The following is a 14,536-nucleotide window of genomic DNA, read 5'->3' on the forward strand; positions in this document are numbered from 1 at the left end:
ACACGCTACCTGTGGAGCCACGGGAGAGGACAGCACGTGGGACACTGCGCGTGCTTTTTGACTTTTTTAGAAGCGCTTTAATTAATGACATAGCTTGCAGAGGCACGCAGGTGCACCCGACCACCCAGGTAGATGCTGCTCACCACTGGAAAATATACAGTCACAATGGAAATTATACGAATATCTGTTGCGTGTAGGAGTATTCCCCCAGCAGAAGCCACTTTGCAGCTGTTAGAGCCCCCCAGCATACCACATGCAGGGGCGGAGCTAGATGGGGGGACGGGGGTGCCATGGCCACTAGAGGTGGGCTATACCAGGAATTTATAATGGTAACAATACCAAGTAAATACAGGGTCAGTATCACCGATATCGATACGATACCGATACTTTTTAACATTTCAGCTTTATGTATTTTTTTTATTTATTGAGGCAAGGAGTGAAGTTTCGTCTCTTCTCTGTTTCTGTAGCTCGACGTTTTCTTGCTCCTGTTGGTTTTTCATGTTGAGTTTCCACTGCATTTAATCTGCTTTTTACAAACCATACAGCTTGCCATTGATTCATTTACATTATTGAAATATGGTCAAACGCCGCTTCTTTCCCTCTTCATGTTTTCCTGCTCCGCTGCAGAGCAGCAGTGCAGTTGTATGTGTGGAGTGGAGAGATAGCCGAGTGGGCGGGGCTATGCTGAGTCTGCGTGCTGAGCTGGTGAAGAGAGGAGAAGGGGGAGCAGCAAAGTGATGTAACACCAGCGGACAGACTGGTCAGTCTGCTGTAGTTAGTGCGTGCGGGAGAGAAGAAAAAGTATTGATCTTCTTTAACCAATATTGTTGTATATCAATACTAAAGTTGGAATCGATAGTATCGATCCCAGGATCGATCTGCCCACCTCTAATGGCCACCCCTACCATTTCCCCCCCCCGTCCAATACAGACAGCGGCAACAGTAATACTCTCATGCGGAATATTCAAAACATTAAAATTTTTAATATATTAACATTAACTTGACAACAAAAAACACTGTGATGAATTATGCACATCAATGTGCTGACATCAAAGATAATAAGTACAGAATTCATGCTCTTTTCACTACTAGTGTTATATGAGGTAAAGAGAAAATGATTTCTCTCTGCAAGTCATATAGTATTCAGTGAAATGATAGATAACTATTTTAATAAAAGGGTATTAAATAATCAATTTATGGAGATATTAGTACTTGTAAATATATATTTTTGTAGAATGATTATTGATAAAAGTAACTTATGACTAATGTTTATCCCATATCTCAAACCTGAAACAATTGTATCCACTATACATTTTATCTAGGAAGATGTTTAAATATATGCATCTATTTTTTAGCAAAGGCTGTAGGAAAGAATATTTTGTCTTTATTTAGAAAATGAATGTGCTCATTAATTTTCCTGTTCTAACAGTGTAGATTGACCTTGAGGTTCTGGCGCCTATCCGCTTTCGGCCACCCCTCTGTGTACATTGGTTATTGCCTGGCCACTCTTATAAAAATGTTCCGGCTACGCCTCTGGCCACATGAGAACCTTTCTCTCAGAAATAGACGTGCAAGACGTTGGCATCTCCAGGCAAAAGTAAAGGCTTTGTGTCTTTCATACAGAGGTGTCAAGTAATGAATTATAAATACTTCATTGCTGTTTTCAAGTAGTTTTTTTGGTATCTACTTTACCTGGGTATTTATTTTGACTTTTTACATTTACTCCCTACACAAATGCATTCTAATTCTTACTTTGTCTGTGCTGGCTCCTTATAGATGTTGATGCACATCCTGAAGGTCCTACAGAGACTCCAGTTGGTCCACCTGAGCAAGCAAGCAGCTACCAGAAATCCCTGCAGTTTGCTTATGGAGCTAGAGTTGAAGATGCCATCATAGCTGTTTTAACAAACCCACTATAATTAAGACAAGGCATGTAACATAAGGCTCTGTGATATAACTGACAAAACGTATGACTATATAAGCCTTTCGTATTACCGTAGTCCATATTGATAAATGTAAATTAGTGGAGGGTTTTCCACCTATTTAAAATAAGAATTTAAATTGTAACCCTAATACCATTTAAACATAACTTTGGCCATGAGAAGCACAATCCTTTCCTCTGTCTACATCTCACATAATACCATATTTTATGTTGAATTGGACAGTCTATTGCGATACATATCGGTATGATTTATTGCTTAGCTGTAATTTAACAAGAATCTGCCTGATTAGATTTGGGATAAATTCCAGAAGCCTCAGATGCAGGCATCAACAATCACCGGAATCAAAGACTACCTGACAAACAGGCCACTGTTTGCTAGAAGAGTCAGCTGTCTAATCAACCGGTCAGCAGCACAGGAGCACCATAGGGGACGGTACTCTCTCTATTCTTTTTAACTCTGTACACCTTGGACGTCCAGTACCAGAATCAGTTACACCATCAGCAGAAATCTGTTGGGTCCATCAGGTATGAAGAATAAGCTTAGGGAGCTGGTGAAGCACTTTGTGGCATGGTGCAGAAACAATATTCATATAAATAAATCAAGGGAGATGATTGTAGATATCGGAAGAAACAGGAACAAGTTGAATCTGACTGAGATTAAATGAGAAGAAGTGAAGGTGGTGGAGGAGTATAAATACCTTGGTGTTCACCTGGACAACAAACAGGACTGGAGACACAACTGTGAAGGGTTCTACAAGAAGGGACAGAGCAGACTGTACTTCCTGAACTTCAATCCTCGTATATAGATTATTTGTTCTCCAGATGCACAGTATTTATTGTAAAATATTGTGCAGTGTTTTATTTATTTTCTCAAATCTGTCACTGATATTTTTATACACTGCTGTAACACCACAATTTCCCCATTGTGGGACAACAAAGGGGTTTTCTATTCTATTCTACTCTATTCTATTGCAAGGAAGCTTAGGTAATTCAGCACTTGTAGTAAGATGCTGCAGATCTTCTATAAATCTGTTGTGGAGAGTGTGATTTTTTCTGCAATCATCTGCTGAGGTCCTACCATCAGAGCAAATGACTAAAAGAAGATCAACAAACTAATAAAGAAGGCCAGCTCTGTTCTACTTACTCCTCTAGAACCTCTGGAGATTATTTCACAAAGAAGAATTCTTAATGAGATGAAGAACATTATGGACAACATTAGCATCCTCTTCAGGAGACAACCGAGTCTTTTAGGATTCTCCAGATCTGGTGCAAGACAAACCTATACAAAAGACCCTTCCTGCCTGCAGCTACCAAAATATACAGTCGCTTATTGAAAAGTGTATTACTTAAACATTTAATTTCTCTTTTGAGTTCTAAAAAGAAATTTATTGAATTGAATGTGATAAGTGAAAAAACAAACAAAAAATACAAATCAAGAAAAGAATCTGTCCAGTTGGAGCTCAGTTTGTTTATAAAACATTGATAGTGACATGGATGAAGACAGGAGGCTGGGAAACAATGCAGGGGATGGATCCTTTGTGCTTTTAATACAATTTAAATTTATATGTTGATTATGTTTCAAGTTCTATTTTCATTTTAAAGCTACTTGCAATGTTAACACTGTGAATACCAGAGTTTTACAATGTATTTAACTGCTTATGCAGAACTTTTGTTCAGTTTATTCTATATCCTTCTGTCTGTTGTCTTAATTTATAACAAAACTAGACTGAAATATTATTTTTGCTCTCTCTACCAACACATTGAGAAAAAGAGGAAAATAAAACAATTTTACTTGCGTACAACTGTTTCTAATTTTTCTATAGTTTTTTCTTATTTGTAAAATTTAAAGCAAAAAAGTAATGATACTTTAATACTTTTTTAAACCTTTATTTAACCAGGGTAGTCCCTTTCAGATCTAAAATCTCTTTTCCAAGACAGTCCAAAAGGACAGCAGTGTATAACTTACAACATATAAACAGATTTTAAATAAAAATAGAACAAATTAAAAACATTAAAACGCTGCAGAAACTCTCAAATAATACATTCACAAACAGATATTTGTGTGACATGGACAATGGGAGGACTACTTTGACTGCCTGTTGTCTTGGGATAAAATATTCAAATTATTCATAAAACTATTGTTCTTATCTATCTGATCGAATTCAGTTTGTTCATGTTAATGATAGATCTTCAACACGCTCAAAGGTTACCTGTGGAGTACCACAGGGATCAGTGCTAGGACCAATTCTCTTTACTTTATACATGCTCCCAATTGGTAGAATTATTAGACAGCATGGGATTAATTTCCACTGTTATGCTGATGATACCCAGCTATATCTGTCTATAAATCCAGATGAAGCTAACCCATTACATAGATTACAGGCATGTCTTGAAGACATAAAAACCTGGATGACTCTTAACTTTCTGCTTCTGAATGCAGATAAAACAGAAGTTATAGTCTTTGGACCAGAGTCTCTGAAAAAGAAACTGATTAGCCAGTCACTTCATTTGGATGGGATTAAACTGATTTCAGATAATAAAGTAAAAAATCTTGGTGTTATTTTTGATCAGGACCTGTCATTTAAATCCCATATCAAACAGGTTTCTAGAATTTCCTTCTTTCATCTGAGGAACATTGCAAAAATTAGAAATATCCTGTCCAGGGGTGATGCTGAGAAACTAGTCCATGCATTTGTTACTTCAAGGCTGGACTATTGTAATTCTTTACTATCAGGAAGTCCACAAACTGTAGTTAAAAGCCTTCAGCTGATCCAAAATGCTGCAGCCAGGGTTCTGATGAAAATTAAAAAGAGAGATCATATCTCGCCTATCCTGGCTTCTCTTCATTGGCTTCCTGTTAAATCAAGAATAGAATTTAAAATCCTCCTTCTCACATATAAAGCCTTAAATGGCCAAGCACCATCTTATATCAGAGATCTGATTGTTCCTTATGTTCCTAACAGAGCACTTCGCTCTCAATCTGCAGGTTTACTAGTGGTTCCTAGAATTTCTAAAAGTAGAATGGGAGGCAGATCTTTTAGTTATCAGGCTCCTCTCCTGTGGAACCAACTACCAGTTTTAGTCCGTGAGGCAGACACCCTGTCTACTTTTAAGGCTAGGCTTAAAACTTTCCTTTTTGATAAAGCTTATAGTTAGGGTGGCTCAGGTTATCCTGAGCTATCTCTATAGTTATGCTGCTATAGGCTTAGACTTTTGGAGGACATAGGGACCCCCATTTCATCATTCTGCTTCATTCTCTCTCTGTTCTCCTATTCTGCAGAATCTGTTAGTTCAATCTCTAACCTTCTGCTCTCTCTGCTTTTCCTCAGAGTAGCTTTGCCTCGTCTGTTCCTGTTTGGCTGTGACGTCATCCTGGAAAGAAACATCAGCTGTGCTGCTTCCATCAACACCCTTGTTTATAGATGTTGGAGATCGGCCTGTTTTCCAGTGTGGTCCTGTTTCTCTGGCCGTGACTGAGTGGATGTGCTCTCTTCGTCCTCTGGCATGGGAGCTGCCTTGGAGCTCGTCTGCCTGGCTGTGTGTTTCCTGGACGGGGCCGCCTTTTACAGCTGCTTTTTGTATCTCTGCTTCTGTCTCCTTGAACCCCAGTCGGCCTCGGCAGATGGCCGCTCACACTGAGCCTGGTTCTGCTGGAGGTTTCTTCCTGTTAAAAGGGAGTTTTTCATGCTACAAGCATGCTTAGTGTGGGGGATTGTATTTGAGTCAATGAGTCAATGCAATCAACTGGTTTTCCTTAGATAGAAAACTTTGTATCAATTTGACTGTATGATCTGGTTGAACTGTAAAGTGCCTTGAGATGACATGTGTTGTGAATTTGGCGCTATATAAATAAACTGAATTGAATTGAATTGTTGATGTGCAAAAGCGTTATTTTCAAATTAAAAACATCCAATTTCTTACCCAATGGAAAAATGTTAAAGCTATGGAATATGACAGAGTCCGATCTTTGCCGTTTCTGTTGTCAGGAGTCTGAATCCACCCTGCATTTGTTTTGGTATTGTCATATTGTGTCTCTATTTTGGGTGGAAGTTGAAAAAATGTGTTTAAGGATTGTTCTGTCTATGAAGCTTGATGTGGTTTCTGTTTTAATGGGAGAGTTTAACAACAGTCACGACTTAGTTAATTTAATCATTGTACTTGGTAAAAGGTTAATCTTTAAAGCCAAAAATAAATTTTCACTTGGTATTAATTTATTTAAAACACTTATTCAGAATTATTTAACTTTAGAAAGTTATATGATTGAAACCGCTGATGAAGCCAAAAAAAATAAATAAATAAATGGGAAGTTCAGAAATGTTTATTCTGAAAATGTAATTTGTGGAGGAATGAATGGGTTAATGAATGTGAATGAGTGTGAGGGGTTGAGGGGAGGGAGTGTGGGAGGGAGGCTTTTAGGTTGGTATATTTTCTCTGTAAATGTATCCTGTGTTGTCATTTATGTTGATTTAATAAAAAAAAAAAATAATAATACATTCAGACACATACATGATTGTGATTTAAAAAGGATTTTTAAATTCTTTCAGTGTCACAAGGGCTTGAATGTGATATTCACATTGTAATTTATTTCAAGTAGTGGTTACTGAAAACCTAAAACTGTACCTTACTACGATATAGAATGCATTTATGTACCCAAACTTTTACCAGAGTCTTTTTATACAGTTATATTTACTTTCATCTAAGAAAAGAATTCAAACACTTTCACCACTCTACTTTAAGAATTGAAGAAAAAAAATCAACAGAATTACTTCAGAAAATGATTTGTTTAAAAATATTATTTCACCAGATTAGTTAATTCACATACCCACACAATTTATTTTCTCTTGCAGTTAATATAGGCTATAAGCAGATTTTGGTCACATTCAGTTTAGTGTATGTAGAGCTTTAACTGAATTTTCTGTTGCTTCACATTTAAAACAGGGAATATGTGTCACTCCTGTGACAATAAGGGCTGAACTTCAAGGATTCCAAATAAGGGAAACTAAAATATACAAGCAATATTCTTTTTGCACATGCAAAAGTGATCCAAATGTTAAGACATGCAGAGAGGTTTGGTTCCACCCATTTAAAGCTGCAGATTCTATTTGATTCTATTCTACTGGCAGTTTTTAGAGTGGCTGTACATGAAAGAAAGATGAGGCTCATAGCCATGGAGATGGAGGTTATAATGAAATATGTATAAACAGTGCTGGGCACGTTACTTTGAAAAAGTAATTAGTTATAGTTACTTCTCCCAAAAAGTAACAGAGTTACTCCACAATAAAAGTAACTAGTTACTAGTAAAAGTAACTATTGCGTTACTTTTACGAGTGTATGAAATTAATAACTGGGGATGTCTAATTCTGAAATCCTGTGTTTGGGTTGTTATAGATACAGCAACATGTAGCTATATCTATCTATTCCATTCATCCATCCATCCATCCATCCTCCTTTCTCCATATAGGCTAATGATCGTTCACGCTCTCCGTAGTTACCCTGTGGCATGAGCACAGGGCGACTGTTACTCGCCTTTAGCGAACACGTGCGTTTCTTGTCGCCTGCACGGTGAATCGTGCCGCTGTGCTGTGCGGAGATGCAGTGGAAACCGTATCTGGTAGGGAAACGCAGCTCGACGTAACAGCGGTATTTGCATCTGGAAAACGCTGCTTTGCCACTGGAGTCCTCCTCACTCTCCATCCTCCCCTCTGTCATGACGCGCGCACGAGTCCTATCATGAAAAAAGGTTAATTGTGCGACCTGAGTAACGTGCAGAAACGGGATGTCGGCAATTGTAACTGCGTTATAGTTACAGTAAGAGTAATAATTTTGATTACTCGTTACTAAAAAAAGGTAGCAGCATTAGTAACGCCGTTACTTTCAACGCCGTTACTCCCATCACTGTGTATAAAAAACCAGATACAAATATTAGATATGTATTACTGAGTATATATGAGCTCAAAGTGCAAAAAAAATTGTAAAATTATGAAAATTAAAAAAGTTAAATATTTAAAAAAATGAAAATATATAAGAAAGTTGTCACTGTCTGCTGATTGAAGTTTATTTCTATGAATAATTCATGAGCAACACACTTTACTAGTAGCCTATAAATATTCTTAAGCATTTAAATATTTACCAAATATGCTTCAAATAAAATTAATGCATTTGATTCAATATAAATCCATTAAAAGTCTATAGAAAGAAGCTGTTTGATCCTTTAGATTTCACTCACCCCTGTTCAACATTTCTTCATAAATAGGCAGTCCAAGCAGGGGTATCAACTATGTGTATTTGGATCCATTACTTTTTGACATGGATGTAATGGCCTCCAAATAAATGAAAATTTAAACCAAAGCTGCTGTTTTTAAATTTATTTTCATTCATTATTATGTTGATTTTTACATTTTTGGTTAATATTTGTTCACTTTCTTAGTTTATTTAGTTTCAATAATATCTACTGGCATTTCAGTAAAAACTAAAAGAATATCTAATTAATACAAACATATAGTAACAATGGATTCTTAGGATCACATATGCAGGTCAATATTGAAAAAATAATTATAGCAAAAAAACATTTCTTCTTTTTCCAAGCTAAAAGTTTTTCCTTAAAAAAAGTTTTGGAGGAGCCTTTGTGGAATATTTTGGTAAAGTTTCTTAATAACAACTACACATCACCCCAACAGCAACGGTTTCATTTATGGTCCATCTTACAGTTAACCATGTGTTAGAACTTGCTGCCTTAGAAATACGAGGTAGAATCCTCATAGTGTTAAAGCTTTTTGTCTAAGAAAGCTGTTATTAGTATTATAATGAAAAGTATTTGCTTTACCTCATCACACTATTGACCTTGCTGATTAGTGCTATAGGATAACACGCTGCCTGTGATAAATGTGGCTCACGAATCGTGTTCCTATGCATTCACAATGTAGCTCACAATATTTAATCACTGTCAAGGTTATATTTGACTTGTCAAAAAACTTTGCAGCTTAGCACCCATAGCCATGTTCATAGCAATGGCTCTGATTTCAACGTCAGGCTGTACAGCAATCTCAATTATATGAGCGTCATTGTTAGGTTTATGTGTAGCAATAATTAAGATTTATTTTGTTGTTTGAACCAAATGAAACAGCTTCATTGTTTTAGGTCTAGTATAAGACCTGGAATTAAAAAATATCAACCCCCCACAAAAAAGCAAGTAACATAGGAACCTCAAGAAAGCAAAGAGCAAAACCTTAAGATAAATGAATTTAAACATTGTCCAGGTCTATGGTTGTAATATAAATAAAAAACGTGTGGGGAGTTCAGTGTTGTTGAGTGTAGATCAACTGGTACAGACAGTGCGGTTGTACCTGTTCAAAGTTAGAACCTAGTTTATTCCACTGTTTTACATAAATATTTAAACACACTCACATACAAACTTTAAAAAAGTTATTCAAAGTTAATCATTTCACCCCAATAAATATAAAGAAGATCTCAAAATTGGGTTCACATTAACTTTAATCATCATAGCAGAAGAAGGTTGGCCGAGGCTTCAATAAATGTAAAAAATACAACAAAAAAATCAATGTCAAAGTAAAATACTGTAGCATACTTTCCCTGCTGAGAACATTTTTCTCAATTTTCACAGTAAACATGAAAGCAGCATATTTTTTCTTAGCATAACAGAATAACACAGCAGACTGCAACTGACTTCTTCAGTGTCTGTTGTAGAAGCCAATATGTATTATCAATATGTAAGTAAAGTTATTGGACTAAGGATGTTGACTTGCTGATTTAATTTCAAGCTGCAGTCCTCAGAGGAATTGGAAAGAAACAAAGCTTTTCTACACACTGAAGGAGTCGTGTCCAAATTACTTTTGAAAAAGCTATAACAATATATTACTGATCATTAAAGGACAAGAAAAACAATAATCGTTTCTTTTAAGTGGACTAGTCAGACTAACACAACCACAAAGCTAATTTCACCCTTCGATTCACTCAGCTCTGTCATTGTGACTTTATTGAATTTACTCTAAATAAATAGATTCAACCAGACATGTCATTCAGAGCATCCTTCCCAGTGTAAGGACTGTCATCAGCCAGTAAAACAGCTTTGAGGATAACTGACAGCCTGCTTTCTTTTAAAGGCAGTCAGAAATATCAATTTCCACTAAAGTTTCACTTTGTTTAAGTTGAACCTCATCTGAACCAAATTATTTAAGAGTTTGTTTTTTTTTGACCACATTTAATGTTTTTATTAACCTAGCCTTGGCAAAAGATACAAGTCAAAGGCTTCTCAAGCTGCTAAAATCAAACCTTCTCTGTTAAAATGCTCAAATCACTACAAACCTAAATGAAACATCCTTTCTGATCTTTTGTGAGAATTATTACATTTTAACAATTGGTTTGACAGACCTCAGCCAGGTTTCAGATTCAAGCTGGCAGAGGTACATAACTGCTAAATATCTAATGATATAGTCATAATCTATAGCAGGTGTCGGCAATTCCAGGTCTTGGGGGCTGGCATCCTGCAACTTTTAGATCCATCCTTGGTCCAACACACCTGAATCAAATGGCTGAGTACCTCCTGAGTATGCAGTCAGTTTCTGCGGTCCTCTTAATCATCTATTTACTTGATTCAGATGTGTTGAACCAAATGCACATTTAAAGTTGCAGGATACCAGCCCTCAAGAACTGGAATTGCCCACCCCCGGTCTATAGGAAAGGGTTTTAGGATCTTAGTGATCAGATAAACAACATTATGTAAGTTTAGGTCATACTCCTTTAGTAGATTCCAGTTGTTCACATAAATGATAAATCTGGTGTACCACAAGGTTCAGTGTTTAGATCAGTTTTCTGTATTGCATTTAAAAGATGTATCCATAAGTTTGAACAGTTGATTGTAAAATTTCTGATGGGGAAACATTTTGATAAGAATAGCCTGAGACTCAAGGTTCATAATGGCAGTCTCAAAATTTGTATAACCCCTGGCACAACTTAGATGGGTCTGAAATCCTTAGGCAAGATTCCCTTTCTAAATAGTATCAAAAAGAAAACTGTTATCAGAGCTTAAGATTCTTCAAATTTCATATTTATTTAAAGAAATGGGAGGAGATAAATACCCTGTATTGCATATTTTCTTCAGCTTTATGTGGGTTTAAGAAAGCTTTATTGAAATGTAATTGAAATTCAAATTGAGAAAAAAAAACATGTGTAGAATAAGGACTTTTTATGATGGTCTATTTACCCTTCAAGATTCTTGCAATGACTGCAAAATACATTCATACAATTAATTCATAACTGCATCAATATTTAACTGCTAAAGGATGGCAAAAGTGTGTGCTCACAGATCCGGGATGTCAACAGAGCTGTGGTGACTGCTGGGCTGAACCTAAAGTGATTCAACAGATGAATATCTTTTTAACCTAACTCAGCCTGGTTCTAAGACGGTTTTTCCAGCAGCCGATGAGTTTGACTGCTTCTAAGGTTTTTAACTCTCCTATTGATTAAAAAGCACTGGTTGAAAATTAGCTGTCTTCACTAATGGCCCAGTAGGTGGATTGTCTCTGAGCATGAGCAATTACTGTGAGTACCTACTGGCTGATTCATCAGCAGCACCACATTTTCTAAAGTCACGAGAACAGAATCATAACCATTATCTCGTTTCCAGCTTTGACATCAACTTGGTAACAAACCTACTTAAAAAAAAAAAAAAAAAAACTATGTTGGAAGACAGATAGATCTAACATCATCCTAGAGAAGAGGATCAATTGGGAAGATGTTTTGGACTTTGGTTGCTCAAAGTCCTTCCTGTCTTGTTTTTTTTAAATAATTTTTCATGCTATTACATCGTGTCATTTCTTCTAGTGATAAAGTTTGCATGTCCAAACCACTATTTTGTGGTTTGGACATGCAAAGCCTCAGAGAAAAGTCTATTATGTGTAATTAGACAATAGATACAAAGTGAAAGAACATCATACTGGGTTTTTTTAGATAAAAAAAAAAAATAGGAGCTGATTACATAGATGGGCTGAATTATGCCTCATTACCAACAGGGTATTGAGGATATATGTGAAGGTTCTGAATTTTGAAACTTTGGGTTTCCCATAGAAAAAAAAAAAAATAAATATTATAAAGACATACTTTGAACAATATTATACAACAGTGTAACAGAAACCACAGTTCAAAAAGGAGAAATATTGGACTCGTTTTTATTCAACATTTTTTTTTTTTAATCAACTTTTATATCTTTGCTGTTAAAGTTATAAGTGAATTGCAAAATCAGGAAAATTGTCTCCACTTTTACAGTACATAACTCCTGGCTCAGGCTCCCCAGCTGTTCATTATGGCCAGTTAAGATATGTTTCTCTTTAATAGATTTGCATTTACCACTACCATCCATCCACACGGACATGATTTACAAAGCTATCATGCACCAAAAAATAAAATTTTCTGTTTTTATTTTTGCAGTTCTAGTCAAGTCAGGCATAGCTATTACAAGATTAATTAGTTATTTATATAGATTTTTTTTTTCTTTTCCTTCAATGATTCAATTTACATTATTTTTCCAATTGCTTTTTATTTTTCCCAATTGCTTGGTCAGTTAAATACATTTGAAACATATAGCACAGCCCTAGTCCCCTTGAAACCTGCACAAAAGAGAAACACAATAATACTAATAAAAATGAATAAGTACCATTTCATTTATTATGGGCTTTGCAAAGGCAAGGACATACAAACAGAAAGCGCATGCAGCCATATGAATACAAAAAGTACACTAATATATAAATGTAAGCATACCCTATAAAGGGTCCATACAGATGTATGAAGCTGCCTCTTGGTAGAGATGCAGAAAAATGAGAGGATCTGTATGGAGGGGAATATAACAAGTATTCCACATAAGCTGTAAATTGCACATGGGGGACTTCGAACTATTGCACTACATCATGGTCTTCTGGGAGCCGTGCTGATTGTTAAGTCTGACAGCTGCAGAGAGGAAGGACTTCATTTACTGGTCCTCTGCACATTTAGGGTGCAATAGTTTGTCATTGAATGAGCTTCTGAGCCTTTGCTGCATCATGGATGGGATGAAAGACCTGCTTATGCTATTTGCAGCATTTTTCTAGTTATTTTTAAGAGCTATGATATTAAAGGTTACATGACATTGAAAGACAAGTTATTAAATGTCAATTAACACGTTTCTTCCTAGTTCTCCAGTTATAAGGAGATGAGAAACTGTTAATCATTTACAGAAGTAGCAAAGGAAACATTAAGGACCTGAGAGGACAGTTGCTGTAAATAAGGAGAACTTTTTAGCTTTACATTAGCAATGGGTCTATCAGGATTAGGCTCAATGCTAATTTAGCAAGGAAGGGTTAAGGAATGTAACTAGTGTTTGAAAACCAGCAGCCAATGTACAGTATATACATGAGATAAATGGTTGATCCATACCTTCACTTTAATTTCTCCAAGCCTCACAAAAAGCCCTAATCTGGTAAGAGCCCCCCCCATCTACTGAATCTTCTGCATTCACATCTAAATAAACTATCGTAGCTTCCTATATATCTGTTTTTCCTCTGAGACATAATACTAAAATAGAAGCTTTTTCAATCAGAAAGAATCCCAGCTTGAAAGTTTTGTTTGTCTAATTACTGTTTGGAAAACAACTGGCTCATCCTCGATCGAGGTCAGTCCTGCAGAAAATTGTTTCTTGGTGCAACTCCAGATGGAAATATTAAGAAAAAAATGTAAAGATTTTTGCTACCAACTAAAAATAGCTGTAAATGTAATAGAAAAAAAGTTAACATCTTATCAAAATACAACTTTTAGCATGGTTCTTTACATGTATCTTAGATTGTCAATTACTGCCAAATGGGAAAGCTGATTTAACGAAACACAGGGTTTTTAATATAGAACATCTGACCATTTGCAACACAGAGGTAAAATGAAAAAGTAGTCTGGTTGGTAACAAACTGTTAGAAAACAGCTGCTGTCTTAGACAGCCATCTGCATCTAGCGTTGGCTTCCGTTTTCCTTTACACAATGTTCTAATCCATGTATTCCGCTTTATCCAAGCCTGGGTCACAAGGCCAATAGTCTCAGCAGAGATGCCTAGACTTCCATCCCCTCATTCATCTCTTCTGGGAGACTGAGGGATTCCAAGGTCAAAGACAAGATCCCTCCAGTATATCCTGGGTTGTCCCCTGGGCCTTTTTCAATGAGGATATGTGCCTGGAATGCCTCCTGATCATGTAACTGGGGGGGTTGCATATCAGAAATCAATGGCCAAGCCATCTCTGCTAACTCCTTTCAATGTGGAGGAGATCCCTATCTCCAATGAACCACTCAGCACCCTGCAAAGTGTAGAGCTGGTCTAGTATTTCTTAACCAACTACTCCTGCTGAAGTCGAGGTTCAGCAATTTGCCAAACCCTCTTTTGCAGCTCCTTGTCATAGGCCTTCCCAGGATGGCTGAGTGGGACCACCCTGTAGTTGGAACACACCATTGGGTCGGCCAGCAGCACTATCCTAGTTCGCTATATGATATTGAAGAGGCATCTCTGACACCATACTGTAGCTTCACAGCATCAGAGACCCTATCTGCAAATCTCAAAGTTTCTGT

This window comes from Cyprinodon tularosa, unplaced genomic scaffold (genome assembly GCF_016077235.1).
Source record: "Cyprinodon tularosa strain WSP-4 unplaced genomic scaffold, ASM1607723v1 ctg787, whole genome shotgun sequence".
Taxonomy (NCBI): Eukaryota; Metazoa; Chordata; class Actinopteri; order Cyprinodontiformes; family Cyprinodontidae; genus Cyprinodon; species Cyprinodon tularosa.